At 39.2% G+C, this 17765-nt stretch overlaps 1 protein-coding gene across 1 annotated transcript in view; it reads left to right on the forward strand.

Annotated features, from left to right (window-relative positions):
- The window catches only part of fam49a (family with sequence similarity 49 member A), a 42984-nt gene that overhangs the window by 12864 nt on the left and 12355 nt on the right, over positions 1-17765 (forward strand). The window contains exon 2 of the mRNA XM_008287387.1: positions 12067-12122. The gene's annotated coding sequence lies outside the window, so the exon portion shown is untranslated. The remainder of the gene's footprint in view (positions 1-12066; positions 12123-17765) is intronic.

The following is a 17765-nucleotide window of genomic DNA, read 5'->3' on the forward strand; positions in this document are numbered from 1 at the left end:
GATTCCAGTTTACTACTATTTCATGTGCACAAATGCTTGTCTTCCTCCTGGAGGCAGGGTTACGATGCACATGCAACCATGACACGCGAAAGCTGTTAATCTCAAAGATAACTGACAGATTCCATTAGAGACACTAACCTTACATGTTATGGTGATGGAAAGCATGGAAGGAGTGGAGAGGACATGTGGTTTGGAGGCACAGACCTTTTAAATTGCTGTAGTCTTTGTGTTATTTTACTGTATATGGAGTGTTCATTAAATGTAAGTAATTGTTTTAGAGATTATTCATTTATGTCCAATTAAAGTGTATTTTCCTTAATCTTGAGACACCTCACATTTAAGATAGACAGATAGCCCCCCTACTCTTACACTTACTGTGTACAATTGTACTCTATGTACTTAGGCTTTAAGAGCCCTTCTGGTGCTGGCAGACACACAGAAAGCTCCCAGCAGAGCACACTTAGCAAACACAACAATAAAAACCCCAATACAGTCAACTGTTGTAATTCTCAGTTGATTTTTATATATATCTTCTCTTTGGCTGAAATTTGCATTATGTTGCTCTAAATGGTTTACTTAAATTAAGACTTTTTTGTAGACTAGGGCTGGACGATATGCAAAAAACTGATTATTGTGACAGATGTTGTAATTGCGATATAAGTCCCAATTTATCAGGAAAAGTAATTTTCTTATCTCCTTCATCTGAAAAAATATTAAACAGGTAACATGATTTTTGCTGCAGTCTATAAAAAACAAGCATGACCCCTTATGTCTGGAGAATATGATCAGTAGCTTGATGCATCTCTGTAGCACCACAGTGCTTTTTTCAGTAATAGTATACTGTGGCACATTTTAGCTTTATCAAAAGAAAAAATGCAGCTCTTGCAATTTGGATGTTGCATTTGGCACTGCGATTTTGGTAACGGTTTGATTAATTGTTCAGCCCCGCCGGGCACCAAACCATTTTTCACTAAATAATGAGCTGCATTGTGATCACAGGAGCCACGTATCTGATAACTTGCCAAAGTGGTTGGTAGATAAATTCCCAGACATAGAAAAGATCTCCCAGGATTTACTGTGTGCTGTCTGACTATGCTACCACTACTATAAAGAAGCAAGTACACTTTGATTCAAGCTCACAATGCTCCTGGTTTAGTATTTCAACAGTTTAACTATTGGAAACTACCTGAGATACAGAAGAGGAAATGGTTTCCTCTTATTACGTATGACAGCGTTGTAGGGCGAGCATGCTTAAGTTGTCACCACAGTGTGAGGAAGCAAGCTGGAACCAGATTCCACAAACTGCAGATCAGGTTAATCTGGCTTTGAGTTTTACATGTCACTGCAAAATGTGAACGTATTTCCTGTTGTTAGGCCTTTTTGTGCACACCAATATCACAGGTATATAACCACTATCATGCAATGTTTCGTACCCATTATTCAGTATTATGTTGATTTTTTTATCATCATTTTATAACAGCATCGTAGTGATCTCAACTACAGCAGATACTGCAGAAGCAAAAGAGGAACCATTCTGCATAAAAGAGCAGTAACAATCCAATCAAAAAATGTGATTGTGCATTTATGCGCATGAAACTGTGCTCTACCTGCATGAGAACAAAGGAACTTAACACAGTTCCCACGCATGTAAGCGCCCGTTCAGCCAGTCTGGGGTTTGAGTGCACAGAGAGTGAGTTGACTTGACGCATTTCCTGTTTAACTGTTGATGAATGAACGATTTTCATTTGCAGTAGCGTGAACTAGAACCTTTTCCTGTTCTTTCTATTTGTTGTTGTTCAGTTGGGGGTTATGTGCATCCGTGTTAGAACAGCACTGAAGGCTGGAGAGCTGTGATGTCTCAGAAAACAGAAGCATTTTATATTATAAAATGACTGCAAAGTGAATGTAAGTATTTGCTAGGATGCTGGCAATCTGATAATCTTACATTTCAGATAATCTTTCGGGAGACTTCTTTTTTTGTATATTTTTCAGAAGAATCATATAGGTCGAGTCATTAAATTAATAACAGCACTGTCCAAAGTATTTTTCTCCACATGAATGAAGCAAAAGCATAACTGGTTATGACGCAAATGGGACAACGCTCATTGGACACACTACGCATCTTGGAGGTGGAACTGATTTTGTAAACAGAATACAGCACGAAGGATTGCAGCATCCCTAAAGAAACATCAAAGCAGCAAAGATATGAATCACCATTCTGGTCTGAACTTTGAGAATAAATACAAAACAGGATGAAGATATTTGTGAATTCGACCTTTATCCTTGCATAGAAGTGACAGGCTTTGTATTCAGGCAGCTACATGCATGAAAAATCGTCTGTTAAAATGAGTTGAACTAAATCTGTGGGGAGAATTTTGATTCTACACAGAAATCCTCATATAAAGTTTTGGTCAGATTGCCATTGTCTAGTGTTTTCCATCGCATAACACTACAGCTAATAGTTATTTTCATTGTCATTAATCTGTTGGTTTGTTTATCAGTGCAATGAATTTGTTGTTTAGTCTGTTAAATGTCAGAAAATGGTGAAAGATATCAATCAGTGTTTTCCAAAGCCCGAGATAATGTCCTCAAATGTCTTGTTTTGTCCACAACCCAAAAAAAAATATGTCACTTTCACTTTAAACATTAACATTTATGATGCTAGAATCATAGATTTTCTTTATTTCTTCAAAAGAATTACTCACACTAGTCAGTTAATTTAAAAAAAATATTTGACAATTAATCCAGTAGTTAAACACTTGATTGTTAATGAATCCTATAAATCAACTGTTAGCGATGTCCCTGTTTCTATCCCCTGCTAAAACTCCAGAGCTCACTGGGGTGTTATGAATCCCTCATCCATTCATAAGCTGTTGCCATGCAGAAAGGAAGAAAGATGCTCCAGACAAACACACACACACATTCATTTACTCGAGGGAGGGTTGCCGCCTTCCAGCCCATTGAACCTCCACTGAAGGTTCACCCTTGTTTGAACCCTTAGAGGGTGTCAGTCGAAGGCAGACCGTCCTGAGCCAGATGTGTCTCTTCCTCCCCCTCCTTCCATCCTCTGTCACCCCCTCGTCTCCATCCTTTCCAGACTGCAGAAGGGACACTTTCCTTTTTGCCGTCAAAAAACATGTGCACTCTTACTCGCATACATACGCATAATTTATCTCCGAGCTCGGAAATGTGGGCCAAAATGGCTCTCACCTGGGATTGGTGCTCGCTCTTTAGTCACTCCCAAATTTGCACACCAACTCTTGTCGCGTGACCCAGAGTCACATTGGAAATATGAATTTTCCAGTGGTGGGCATAATGCTCATTCATGTAAATAATTGATTTGCAGGTTCAATGCTGTGAAAATCAACAGCTGTCACGCCATCCTGGGTTTTTGCCCGGGCTTCCTGTTGCTGGTTTTATGGAAGATGGATAATGGAGTAGCAACCATTGATTTAACTGTAAATGGACATAAAGTCAGGTCATTTTTCAGCTGGTTTTGAAACGCCGTCCATTGTACATGCCTTTCGTGGTGGCTTGTTCTTATTTAAATGTTTTTTATTTCACTTAAACTGCGGTAAGCACCTGTCACATGTAGGAAATATGTAATTAGTTGACTATTGTTTCTTCTGCAATACTTCCAACTGGTCCTTTTATCTAATGTTACCTGATTGAAAGTCTTGCACAGCCACATCATGATTGTTTTGGACAAAGCTAAGCCCAGGATGCAGCAACAGTGTCCCTTCAGAATGGTTGCATGCAGAGGAGGCTGGCATTAAAGTGGCTTATTCACTTGAAATGCCTTATTGTACAATCCCAGTCCTCAGCAGAGCTAGAAATTTCCAGCATGTAAGTTGCTGTTCATAGCAAAGGGAAGTTTGAAAAGAGTAACAGGGAGATGGTGGATGGGGAGAAATAAAATCTGAAAAAATGTTTATCATAAATGCCAGGCTTATAGCTGACATCGACATACGGTGTCGGTGAGTCCAGCTACCTTATCTGTTATTTGTTACAGCAAGTGCATTGGCAAGGTTCAAGGAAAAGTAAGTGATGTTGATCACAAGGTTGTGTTTTCCTTGTATTTGCTTGTACTAAATGTGTAGCCATTGTTAAATCTGAATTAGGAAATTTTTGACGGGTTAATGTGGTAATCAGATTATTTCATCAAAATCACTTTATTCTACATGGCTCATTCAAAATGAGACCATCCACACCAGATTCTGATAATTTACTACAATACTGTGTCTAAAACAGTAATGTTACCAGTATTACGAACATCTTCGGGCAATTTTACAAATGTTGAACATTGTTATTATTTTTTAAATAAATAAGCAAAGTCATTTTCTTGCCATAGTTATGCTCTTTCCAAAGAGGTTTAGGACTTTCTTTTGCAGTGAAAAGTAAGCCCCGACAGGACAGGAGCAAAAAAAAAAAAAAACACAGAAAAAAAAGCCAAAAAAAACTGCTTGGGGTTCAGAGGGCAAAGAAAACAATAGGTTTGGATTGAAAGTGGGTCATGGCCTGTTTCTCCCTCAGGACAAGAAAATAATTTCACTAAGTGCAAAGGAAAGACTACAGCTCAGCAGTATGCATCTCTGTTTGCATTCTCTTCCCTGTAAAAGTCAAGAACCATGATTGTAAGCTTACCTTTTTAGGGAAGTATTGTATTTCCAATGTGAAGTGACAGTTTTGTGTACTCGTACTCAAGCAGTAGCGTTATTGGGACAGTTCTGCAGTTGGCCTTGACAAATGCTCTCTGACTGGCTTCGTCTCTTTGTATCTCTCTGCTCATCACTCTGTCGTCACGACGAAAATGAAAGTGCACAGGGCGTTACTTTACTGATATTTTTGTTTGTTTGTTTGTTTACCACTGACTGTTATGAAAATATGTGGTGCGGACTACATCCAGCGTGATGCAAAAAACTGTCCTGTACAATTCAACAGCCCTGCAGTGAGATCATATTTATAGAAGCATGTTGTGTGATTATTTGGGTCATTTTGTAGTTTTGTTAGGTGTACATCCTGTTAAGTGTTTGCACTCAGTTTTATTACAGTGTGTCTGTTTGGTGTGATTTGCGTCGGCATAAATTGAGACTTTTCTTGTTTTGACAATATTTCTGACTCATTCAACCGAGACTCTTGTAGCTCGTGTAAATCACAGCTCTGCCAAAAGCTGAACAGGTGAGTCATTTCAGGTAAGAAATGGCAGCTAATTTTGGAATATCTGTAACACATGCTTGGCAGCCAGTATATTCTGAGTACAAGCACACTTTTAGCTCTTAGTATTAGATATATTTACATAGTTTTTCCTTTGTTGGTACTTTAATCCGTTGTTAGACAAATTTGTGTTAGATTGTAAGTGTTTGCTGATTTATTGAGTGCTCAGTGGTTTGAGGCTGTTAGGCACGCTGTGAAAACACAGCTGATAGGAGAGCCAGATAAGAGGGGACTCATGAATGTTCACTGTTATGGTCTATTTAAGCCATTGAACTGCGGGATATGTTGTCTTTTGTTTTCTTGTGTAAACTTTGGCTCTAGACGGATGGAGGAGGACATTCACTTGATCCCGTCACCGTTCTTCCATTAATGCACCTAAGAGAGCTCGACTTCTCTGTTTGTCATTAACAGCAATTGCCTTTTGCCCCGTTTACACGATAAGATCAGTCAGGTTTGAAAAACAGGCTTTGTGCTTCATAAAATAAAAATCATTTTCAGTTTTGCTCTACTTTAGTCAGTTTGCTCCACTTTCTTTAGTCACAGTTCATTCCCTTCAGCAACACGGAGGCACCGGCATAATAATGAAGCTCTTTCTTCTGGTTTTTATAGTTTGTGTGGATGCACACATTTTATTTCCTTCTCATGCGTATACATATATATATATTTTCAGTGATGCCCCCCAGGATAACTTCTGTCATTTTCTTTTCATCATCATCACACGCCTGCAGTCTGTCACTCTGCCTCTCTCCACCCAGTAGACTTAGCATCCCTCCTGCCAGGCGCTCAACCAGAAGTGACAGCGGCTTTCATCACACACCTTCCCTTTTTCTAAACAGTAAACCATTGCAGAACAAAGTGTGTATGCGTGTGTCCCCTCCAGGGTTCCACCCTTTTATATTCGCGTGCTTCCCCTGTTTTAACAGACGTCGCTGCTGTCACCATGGAAACGGATAGTTTTTAGACAAGGCCTTCAAGGCGAATGCGTGCCTGTCTGCACAACGAGGTTTTTACTATCCCCGTGTAAGTGTGTTTTATATCATTGTGCGGGCAGGTGTCATCACCATGTCGGATCACCGCTTGTCTATACATGGAGCGAACTTAGGAGTCAAAGGATTGGACAGGACGATGACTTTGCTTTTTTCTTTCCCCTATTACTCTACCCAGACAGCTAGAATCTGCCTGAGAGAAACACGGCTCCATCAGAAACTGCCATCATGGTGCTCCTGAGCAAGTTGTTTAGTCTGATGCACGAGCAGATTAGTTGCTGCAAATATGTTAGATTTATATCACTTTAGAGACATAAGATAATTAGGATGCATTGAAAACAGACAGCGAAACACGTAGAATGAAACAAAACTGACTTGAATCAGTGACATTTTCAGGAAATGTTTATTTGTACAATATCACATAATTAAAGCCCCTTTCCAGTCATAAATGAAACGCCTATAAACATGTCTCTATGTATCAAAATTACACATTGAAAAGTTTTCCTTCCATAAAAATGATCACCTTGTGCCTTAAAATGGCTTGGATATGACTCTACACCGTTGCATCACTTACAATGTGCCGATCTATAAAGTCCCTTTGTCTTTATTCACCCGAGCTGCAGGTCAAATGCACTAAATCACCTTTGACTCGGCTCAATTATGGCAAAAGTACAAGTAACAAGTTGACAAGTTGTAATACGGGAATAATTCAGCCATACTCGTCTGAACTGGGAACTGATTTTGAGGAGGAGTAATGATACGGAAAGTTCCACCCTGCATGTTGACAGCATTTGCTCCTTAAGTTTGTTATTTATAAAAACCACAGAAGTCGGAATCCGTCATCGATACGCTGCAGTTTCAGGTTGGAAATACTCGGCTATGGTGTGACTGATTATTTTACACTGTGTCTTCCAGCATATTGACAACACCATGTGAACATTTCAGCAAGGTACAAAACTTGATTTTCATCAGAGGAGGCCTTTAAAGAAGCTCGCTAACAAAAACCCCAAAATCAGCAAAGACTGCAAAGTAGATGAAACGATATAATAATAATGTAATGTAATAAACTTAATGTAATGGAAATATCAACAAACACAAGAGAGACCATTGTGCTTGTTACTCCCTGAAAGTAATTTCCCATGACAGGAACAGTATAACATTTTACAGGAGTATACAGTGAAAATGTAGGTATTTTTTGCGATATTCCACATATTCATGGAGGGCAAAGAACAGCACAGGGTGGGTGAAAACAGACTTGATACGCAAGGTGGTGAAAGCTCCCCCTGCTTTGTCAGTACAAATGATTCCAGTAGATTATCATCTACTGTGAAACAAAAAAGTTGGTTTGGAGGCAACTTTTCCTCTTCTGTAATTGGTTGCGTGCTGAGACAAAAATTATTTGACATATCCAATTTTGCAAAATAGGAATGTCTCAACTTAATTGTCAGGTGCCTTAGCAGATTTTTTCAGTTTTAAACCAACATTACTATAGTCATATTGTGTACCATTGGACATAATGGGCCTGTATTATTATGCGTATTATTCCTCTGGGGTCACTGGAAAATTCCATCCCAGCTCTCGATTGATATTTCCTGAAAAACATGTTTATTTTTTAGACGTCTGCACACATCTCCCTCTACAGTGTCTGGCTCCACCACCTGCCGGGATGATTGACAGATTTACTGACTTATTGACTGCTAAACTGACTGACTCATCTGCTGATTTCGTGGCTAAATATGGGGTTAGTTTACTGAATGGCTGGTCTATTGGGATAACAAAGTGGCTGAAGTGAAGGGTCGGATGGATGAACCCACTGGCTGTCGAGCTGGCTAAGTTTTTAATCTAGAACAGTGAGTACTGGCGGATTTTTTGGGGCTTCTTGGTTAATTGAAACATTCAGTTTCATTGTGTGGATGAGTTGGCCGCCTGCTGACATCTGTCTGTCCGTCCATCCGTCCGTCTGTCTGTCTGGCTGGGAAAAAAACGGGAAAAGTCCTGCTTTGTTCCGCCGAAAGCAGAAGCAAAGAAGTGAAAAAGAATGAGTGAATAGGGAAGGAAAGAAAGCGAGTATGTGCATAAAGACGATTAAGTGTAGCGAAAGAGAGAAGTTGGATGTGCAATGAGTCAAGTAGGTGTGATTTTGAAGTGTCTGCTCTCATCAGTGCTCAGTCTGTGCTGTCCACATGGTGTTTTGGCAAGTGTGAGTCTAAGAGATCCAGAAGGGCTACATGAAGTGTGTATATGTGTGTGTATATACCATAGACTTAGCGTGATGTTGAGGTGAAGTCCACTCATGTGTCACACCACAGGGAGCCGCCACACACTCTGCCCTTAAAAGGAGCGTGTCTAGTGTCTCTGTGGGGCATCCATCCATCCATTTATTCATTCATCCATCCAACCGGAGGATCCCACTTCTTTTTCTCACTCTGTTGCCGTAAAGGTTCCACAGAGGAAGGATGGGGGTCAACACAGACGGACGGCACAGTTTTCTGTGACAGATGGTAGTAAGAACACGCTGTCTGTGTGTGTCTTACTCAGCTTCGGCGTAAATTGATGGACAAAATCAAACATCAATTATTTGTTTTTCCAGTTTTAGCGATGTTTAACTAGGGCTACACAATCATTAATCTGAATATAAATCAGTATCACAATTTTAGCATCCCACAATTAAATGATCAGCTGCAACACTGATGTTACAATAGAATACAGTGCATGTAGGTAAAATCATTTGGTTTCAGCTTAGATTAATTTGACATTAGAACACTCTATGTTGCTCTGAGTTACTGCATTGCTGTAACTGCATTGAGATTAGAGGCTTCTCTGTGCACAACTAGCATCTACTTTAGCCTTTATGTGAAGGGTTTTAGGAGACATCCGTAAACTGTAGTATCTGCCAACAGGCATTTGTTCCTCATGTGAGGCGTTTTGGTTACAGTTGAAACAGAAGAACCTTATTTTAAGGCTTATTTTAATACAAAGATTTGTATATTAGCAGGAATGTAGGATGACATGTCGGTGAAAGCTGTGTTGTGTTGACGTAAATGTGAAGGTACAATAAAACTATAAAGTCTAAAATTAATTAATAATTCAGCAAAATAATGGAGTCTATCATTTTGGCCATGGGTGCACTTGTGAAAACAAAACGTAGACAAGTATTTAATATTTGCAGCCTTATTGTCTTAGTTTTTAGCCTCATTTTGGTTTATAATGATACTGCATGCACATTAACAGGTGTACATCTAGCACAGCATGTGTTTATGTGTGGGAGTATTTGCATAACAAGATGTACGAATAATGTTCAGCACTTTGCTGTCATGTTAATGTGGGCGAGTTTGTTCTGCACACTTGTGAGTGCATGTCAGGACTGTCAGTTTTTCAAAGGCTCCTGTTTATCAGTAAACGCACATATATCTTGTCATCTGCATTGTAGCTACAGATACTTTCACACATTACATCTCTCATACAGTGCTGTGAAAAAGTATTTGCCCCCTTCCCGATGTCTTCTATGTTTGCATGTTTCTCACATTTAAATGTTCCAGATCATCAAACTAATATTATAATTATATAATATTAGACCCACAAAACACAACATGCAGTTTTTAAATGATGATTTGTTGAAGATTTATTGAAAACCTCCATCACCCCTGTGAAAAAGTCATTGCCAACCCTAAACCTAATAACTGGTGCAGCCACCCTTGGCAGCAGCAACTCCGGTAAAACATTTGAGATAGCTTGTGATCAGTCTTTCACATCGCCGTGGAGGAATTTTGGCCGACTCTTCTCTATAAAATAGTTCTAATTCAACCACATTACATGGTTTTCTATCATGAACTGCCCTTTTAAGGTCTTGCCCCAGCATCTCAATTGGATCCAAGTCCAGAGATTGTCTCGGCCACTTCAAAACCTTAATTTTGTTCTTTTTGAGCCATTCAGAGGTGGACTTGCTTGTGTGTTTTGGGTCATTGTCCTGCTGCATAACCCACTTGTGCTTGAGGTTTAGATCATGAACTGATGGACGGATATTCTCTTCGCCAATGAGTGGGCCAGGCGACGTGTCAGGCCCCACTGCTGAGAATACCTAAGGAAAGCTTACTCATGCTGTAGTGCACGCTATTCTTTTCAGGCAGTCGAAATGTGCATGTGAAACAGATAGCTAACCACTATCTCTAATCAATATTGAATCTATAAATTATCGATCAAAGTGCACACAAATGTAGAGAGTACTTCCTGTATGCCTATATTCAGAGAGCCGCCATATCTGGGACCTTAAAACTAAAACATTTCAAGTCACAGTACATCATAAAATGCTGTAACCATCCACAAAGCGGAACAAAAACTTGCTGCAGCTTATTTCTCTCCAGTCAGGTCTTTCCATAATTTAAAGCTACTTTGTTGTAGGCCAGTTTATTACAATGCAGTGCAGCAAAGAGAATGTATGTCTCGACTGTAGCACCAGGAAAGAATGCATAGTAATAATCTGCCACGCTAACGATCTCTTGCAGGAGAAGCACTCTCATGTTTTGACTGACACTGGAACTGTACACGATCACATTACATCCAGTTTCCATAGTTCCCGATGAGCAGGTTTAGTGAGGCGACACACAGTGAAAGACATTCTTTTAGAGACACAGCTCAAGCCAATGCAGCCTTCCCTTGTGAACAGCTCGAGCTTAACAAATTTCCTGTGGAATAAAATAGATCTAATTTTATATATTAGTGACTAGAATCAAACTAGATGTTCACAGCACACCAAGTTACAAAATTATAGCAAAGCAGCAAAACTCAGTTGAAGTAGATGGAACAAAACACATGACTTGATTTGCTCCAAATTTAAACTATAAAAACTATTATTTGAAGTAATTTGTGTCTGCATTTAAGAGATAATGAACCACTGATAAGAAAAAAAGCAAACACTGGCAGCATCATTCATGTGACCTACCTTCAAATGCGTGACATGGTTTGTGGTGTTGACGTGTTTTGGCTGGGTTGGGATTTTCTTGGAACAACTTGCAAATTTATGGTCTTTTTCTGACATCTGGTAAAACTGCCTGTCTGTGGAGCGATATTTACTGCACATAGATTCTCATTGTCTAATTATGTTTGGTCAGACATTTACCGATAGCAAAATTGGTGGCAGATGGATCAGAGAGCTTTTAGTAGATAATTAGCAGTTGAAAACCAATAGATGCCCGAGATTGGCTCCAAACTGAGAAAGCAGCCGTTACAAAAACGACAGAAAGAACAAATTCTGCACAATCATAATAAATAAAATAAAGAAATAAAAACACAAAATTTTGTCACTGCAATATTTAAAATCTACTATTTATGGAGCTTGAGATTGCGCTGTTAGTTTTTTCTTCTTCCTCAGCTGGGTAATCAATGCCTCATTCTGTATGCACTGCACTAATTTCTGACAGAATATGACAGTGCCATCTATTTGTTATTTTCTGCTCTCACCCTGGAGGGACTTGCAGTGCAGCACATATCCGTGACCCTTAGCAGCCGCAGCTTGTCGCCGGATATTTAATACCCCAGTAAACATGCAGCAGACAGAGGCTTAATCAGCTTTTTTTCTGATATGACAGACGAGAGTGTCGATTTCAGTGGTGAATAATTCAGTGGTGTGTTTTGTGATGGGGGCGAGTGTCGTATTTGTTTGTTGAATGCTTGCATGTCGGCAGAAAAGGGGAAGTCGGTTAATGCTGAAAGTTGATACTCTACCTGTCTGACTCGCAGATGTACGACATGTATGTGGGGGCGGACGTCTTTACAAAGTGCTGTGGTGTTGTTACTCTCTCCAGTAATATTCATTTCTGCTCAGCCTGTATTGATTTTAACACAAATTCCCTTTTTTCTCTTGTTTCAGAGACACACAGAAAGCGGATGATATAAACAGCAACCCAAGGTCCTCCACCAGAGAAGGTACATCACACACACACACACACACACACACACACACACACACACACACATACACTTTAGGAGAACATTTTTCAGGCTTGTACAGTCATGTTTGAGCAAGGCCAAACTCTAAGCTGCCACTGAGGCGCATCAGCCCAGCAACAATACTGTGGTTTAGATGATTATAGCTGGGATTAGGCGGCACTTGTTATATTAAGCCCCAAACTTTTTCCCTCGAAAGCTGTCAAATTGTTTGTCCTCTGGGCTGTTAAATAGGGTTTTTGTGGGTTCTGCATTAGAGAAAGGGTTCCCAAGCTTTCGATCTCTTGTCAAATTCCCAAAATATATCCACCATGTCCAATTTATCACGGTTTAATACGGTTTTGCGACTCACAAAATGCCTTTTAAATACACTGTCTACCATATCATACAGGGAAAAATTAAAAATCTGAATGATTTCTTTTTACTTTTTTAAGTGGTTTCCATAGTCATTATTAAAATCCACGAAGACCACTCGAAAGCATTTGCTGCCATCAATTATGCACAAATATTTCAGAGGATTAAACACAATTCTGCACATTTACAAGCTTTTCTTTAGGAAATTTATCTGACTCTGGGGGATAAAGCAATTTTGTACAATTTAAAACAGCATAAATGAGCTCATTTTTGGAGCTACTCTTCTGCAAAGTCATTTTTAGAGACTAAACAAACAGCTGTAGGTATTTGCAGTGGACAGGAAAAATACAGTTTTGACTGTTTTTTACAAAAACATGTTCATTAAAGGTCCTCTGTGGAGTTCTCTTGTAAATTAACCAAAATTATGTCTACATTAAGCATATCTCATGAAAACACATTATGTGCATCCTTGAAGTCCAGTAAACACTTTGAGTTCTTTTCCTACTTCATGAAACATTTGACAGAGTCATCAGAAATAATTTAAACAGTGATTTACCATCATCCATGTTATCAAAGGCCTAGTCCTTCTGTACGGGTGTATTTGTAATATAAAGTTTTTCTTAATTTGTTCTAAAACACAACTGAAGTGCCATCAAGACCCAAACCAACAGGTGCTGACATAATGTTAAAGCCACGTGGACCAATAGAAGCCTTAGAAGTTATTACTGGTTCTGACAGGTTACTAGAAACGGTAGGAAGAGGGGAGTCATAGGTGTGGACACTGTGGAAGAGTTACTACACATTTATGTAAACATTTGAGAAGTCCTGTAAGCAAGATAAGCACTACTTTGGCCACATCTGACATTGCACTGAATTGCCTTGTATAGACAAAGGAGATTATGGCACACGATCTCCTATTAGAAACCAAAAAACATATTTTTAGCAGGCTATATATATCATATATAGCAATACTAGCACTTCCGAAACTCTAAAGTGCAGCTTTAATCACAGGACTGAATAGGAAGCAGATCTCAAAGAATAAAATAAATCTACTTTCTCTGCATTTGATCATTTGTGTGAGTTATATGCTGATACCACAAATCAGCATGTGTAATAATTCTACTCGTCAAAATTTTTAGGATGTAGTAATGTCCTGTAGTAATACAATATGGCAGACTACAACCACCATTTATGAATAATTTGGTTTATTTATTTGCACTGACCATGACTCCTAGCTTAGCTGAGTTTGTTTGGGGCTTCCAGACAGTAGAGGAGGCAATGTGAGTGGAGAACACATTTTGGTGCTCTAAGTGCATAGAATTTGCCTTAATTATAAAGCACAAATAGCCTTGAGACAGCAGCACGGACTGCGACAGGAACGTTTCAATAGAGGTTGAAGGAAGACGGCGAGCTACGTGGGGAGTTTCAGTCACATTATGTCACTGAGAACAACTTATGGGACCACAAAAATGTAATTCTTTGTTTAAGACCAACAAGTTGACAGACAGGGAGCTATAAAATTCCCCAGTCACGAATATGTGACTTAGCCTTCAACATGGATGGATGTCAAACTTAATTTTCTTGTTTAACTTTAAAATAAATACTTTTAGTAATTCTTATTCCAGGGAATTCTTCCTCAGTGACGATTAATTTTCTGACTTTAACTTCTTAAGTGTTTTTCTTTTCCTCTTTTTTTAAAATATAGATTTCTTGTAAACTGCGATTAGAAAGGGAAATACGTTTTGTCCCAGACATATACCTCTTAGCTTGTAGTTCCACCCACATCACATTCTTCACTGGAATATTCTGTCATATGGTGTATTGTAAGTTGTATTCCCCTTTAATTTACCAATGCCTGCTGATGATAAATACTATGGGAAAGAGGAAAGTCAAAGTTTCCACACGTTCAGCCCCGGCCATATAGATAAGTGGTTGTGAAAGAGGAACCGAGTAGACAAGAAAATTCCCTGAGTATTTTTTCCTTCCCCGTCTGGTATTAAGACTGAAGAGTGAAGAGAGGGGGGACCGTCTCATAGCTGAAAGCATTTTATGGTTCTGTGAAGCTCAGTAGATATGAGCCTGCATTCCACCTGCATTTGTCTCGTCACAGATTGGTCGATTGTACCGTCCAAACTATTCCAAGACTTCAGTTTACAGCTCTGCTCGCGCTACTCCTAACCATTGAATTACACGGGATTACTTTACATAAGTACCAAATTAGGTTAAGTTTCGCGTCTCTGCACGCTCTCATGCTTACTCATTCCTGCACTCTCAGGTCTGTGCTCTTCTATCATTTTCTTTTTGTCTAATCAGCAGGTTAAAGTGGTAACAGCATGAAATTAGATTCCCCGTCTCATCTCGGGGTCACGTGAATTCACTGTAGGCATTCAGAAGAGAGTGGTTTTTTCGCACCACATATGATGAACAAATCTGTGAGTGGGTTGAGAGTTTGACAAAACGTGACACCACATCCTCTAAAGCAGAGCTGTTTGCATTGGTAATATTTGGATCTAATAAACTGAAAAATGAGAGTAAACACTACCAAGACTTGTCCTTGAGTACTCACACTGTGAGATGTCACTTAAAGAAAGTACAGGTGTAAATAACAGCCTGCTATTAATAAAGAAAAAGAAAAATCTGCACGTTGTCACCAAATTGTGGACCCTTCCTTCGATCCAGATTCGGCTAAATGTTCTAAATAAACATAAAAGATAGTATTTGCAGCATAATAAATCATTTTCTCCATGTTATGCTATGCTGACATGATTTCAGTAGCAGACCAGTGTGAAAATAGGACGATGTCAACTGGTGATTCCAGCACAAGAGCTAATGAAGAATATAAGGCAGACAAGTTAGCCCACTGCTTTTAGATTATATGCCATGTTGGTTGTTGAGCTGTGATGTGGCACACTGCAAGGTTTACAGTTAACCGTTAAGCCTCTAGCTCTGACAAAAATGCAGCCACACCAATGATTTCTTTGACATGGTGTCAATGAGTTTGGAGCCGACTGAGAGTAAATGTTCAATAAACATTAGAGAAGTTAGACCTAGCAGTCTCCATTAGGTTGGGCCAGCTCAAAGTTGTGAAAACAGGGGGGTGTTCACCAGAGGTCTGTGCCTCCTGCTGCCAACAATAATGGATTAATCCTGGAAGGCTGTTGATGTAGGACTTTTCTCCTTGTGAAAGTAGCAACAATAAATGTCTGACCAATGAGAATTTGGTCACATGAGAGCATATTGACCAACCTGTCAACCCGGGAAACTACAGCCCTACTTTCAGATATGTCATCTTCAGGTTCCTGATATTGTGCAAGATGAACGTGGCCTTTATATCTAATAAATTATACATTATCATACACAGGGATTTTCCCACTATGGGTAAAAATGTCTGCAGTGTTACAGTACAGTTATAACCAAACACAGTATGTCAGATGTCTCAAATAAATAAAGAACGGTGAGAAGTGAGCACCGTTAGCATAAAGAGACTGGCTGGTTACGTTCACTTAGAGAACAATAATTCAGCGTGTTATTTTTCTTCTATTACAGTACATATGTATTATATTTTCAGTTTGTGTGGAGTTGAAGGCCTGCCTGATGTTTCATTTCCACCTCTTGATTGCTTCAGAAACAAAAAGTAGAAGAGAAAGCTGTCTGAGCTGGTTTGTTTGCCTCTTTGAAAGAATAAAACCTACACTAAACTGTCACTGGATATTGTTGTACATTTTCATGCACATCCGCATGTCCAACTTACTTATAATTCTGGTCATATTATTTGTAAATCAGATTTCTGCACAGATACATTCCAGGAATCATGTAAAATTCATATTTGTGCTGACCATGGCAGGCTGCCTTGCATACAAGATTTTTTGCTTCCCGTCAGCGGTAATCTGGGAAAAGACGGAAGGAGGATGCATTATTTGGAGACGGATGTGACATGTTTTGTTGTGCTCAAAGTGTTGTTCTGAATTGTTTCTTTGTTCATTAACAGGAGCTTTTCAGAATGCAATACTTTTCTCCCAAACTTTTTGACTCGTTCACAATCTAACAAACCCCCCAACAAGTCAAAGCCATTAAAAAAGGGATTCTTTGATGTATGATATCAAGCAGTGCAAATGACACTTAGATATTTTCCATTATGTGTATTTTTTTTGTTTTCTGACATGCACTTAAATGAATGCAAATACCATGAATGAAGAGGCACGATAAGCTAAGAAGTGCACTAGTTTCCCTGGATTTTATATCGTCACGTGGTCCATGTACTCTCAGTGAAAACATTCTCTTCAGATGCTGTTGAGAAGTCTTTGGGTTGTTGTCTGTGATAGAACCCTGTTTTAATGGCTACAAAAGGTAGTTTGGCTGCAAGTGAGACTGTTGAGGAACTTTTAGCCTCAGGTTAGGGTTCACCTAGAAAAAAAAATAAGGCTCCTACAGCACATGCACCAACATGACACCATTAAGCTTTGTTAGTGAAATGTAAAAGTAAATCAACGCTGCCCCCTGCTGGTACAGCAATGCATTTATTGTGGATTAGGTTGTATGTTGCTGCATGAAATAGATCATCGGACACATTATAATGTATATAATTTGCTCAGAATCAAAGCAGTTACTGTAGAAGCAGCATGCAGCCTGTTATCATCCAGTTTGTTGAATATGAATTTATGATGAGTGCAGGGTGAGGAATGAATACCGTGATTGAACAACAACTAGCTGGAGGCTGTGCACAGCAATGCAGTGTGATTATCATGTGCACATCGCAGCACAGTGTCTCTTTTGTTGTCACTTCAGTCTATGACTTAAGTCGAGGGAAGTTGGTCCTCTATGTGTGAGAAGAAATGACGTGCTCTTCTAGTTTCTTTGTACAGCCAGAATACTCAGTTGCATGTCCTAAATAGACTTTTCTTATTGCTTTTTCTATTAAAAACAGATGCTTGTTTTTTTTTTACAGATTTAAAAGTCTGTCCTCATTTCCTTTTTTTTTTTTTTTTTATAATTCTACAGATATCACATTTTTTTCCCACCTGAAATGTATACATCATCTGGTTAAAGCTTTTGAAAACAGCAAGGTTACGTTAGTCCCACTTACATCCACACGGTGTTCGGTGACGTTCTCCTTTTTACCGTAATCACGGCCTCATATTATGCTACTGTAAGTTTAAGGCCTGCTGTGATTACAGAGCTGGTGACCACCCTCCATGCCCTGGGAGGTAGACAATTCTCTGGAAATTGCTACCTACTCACTGCCTTTTGCCTCCAATAAAAGCTTTATAG

The sequence above is a fragment of the Stegastes partitus genome, unplaced genomic scaffold (genome assembly GCF_000690725.1).
Source record: "Stegastes partitus isolate 25-593 unplaced genomic scaffold, Stegastes_partitus-1.0.2 Scaffold498, whole genome shotgun sequence".
In the NCBI taxonomy this organism is placed as follows: Eukaryota; Metazoa; Chordata; class Actinopteri; family Pomacentridae; genus Stegastes; species Stegastes partitus.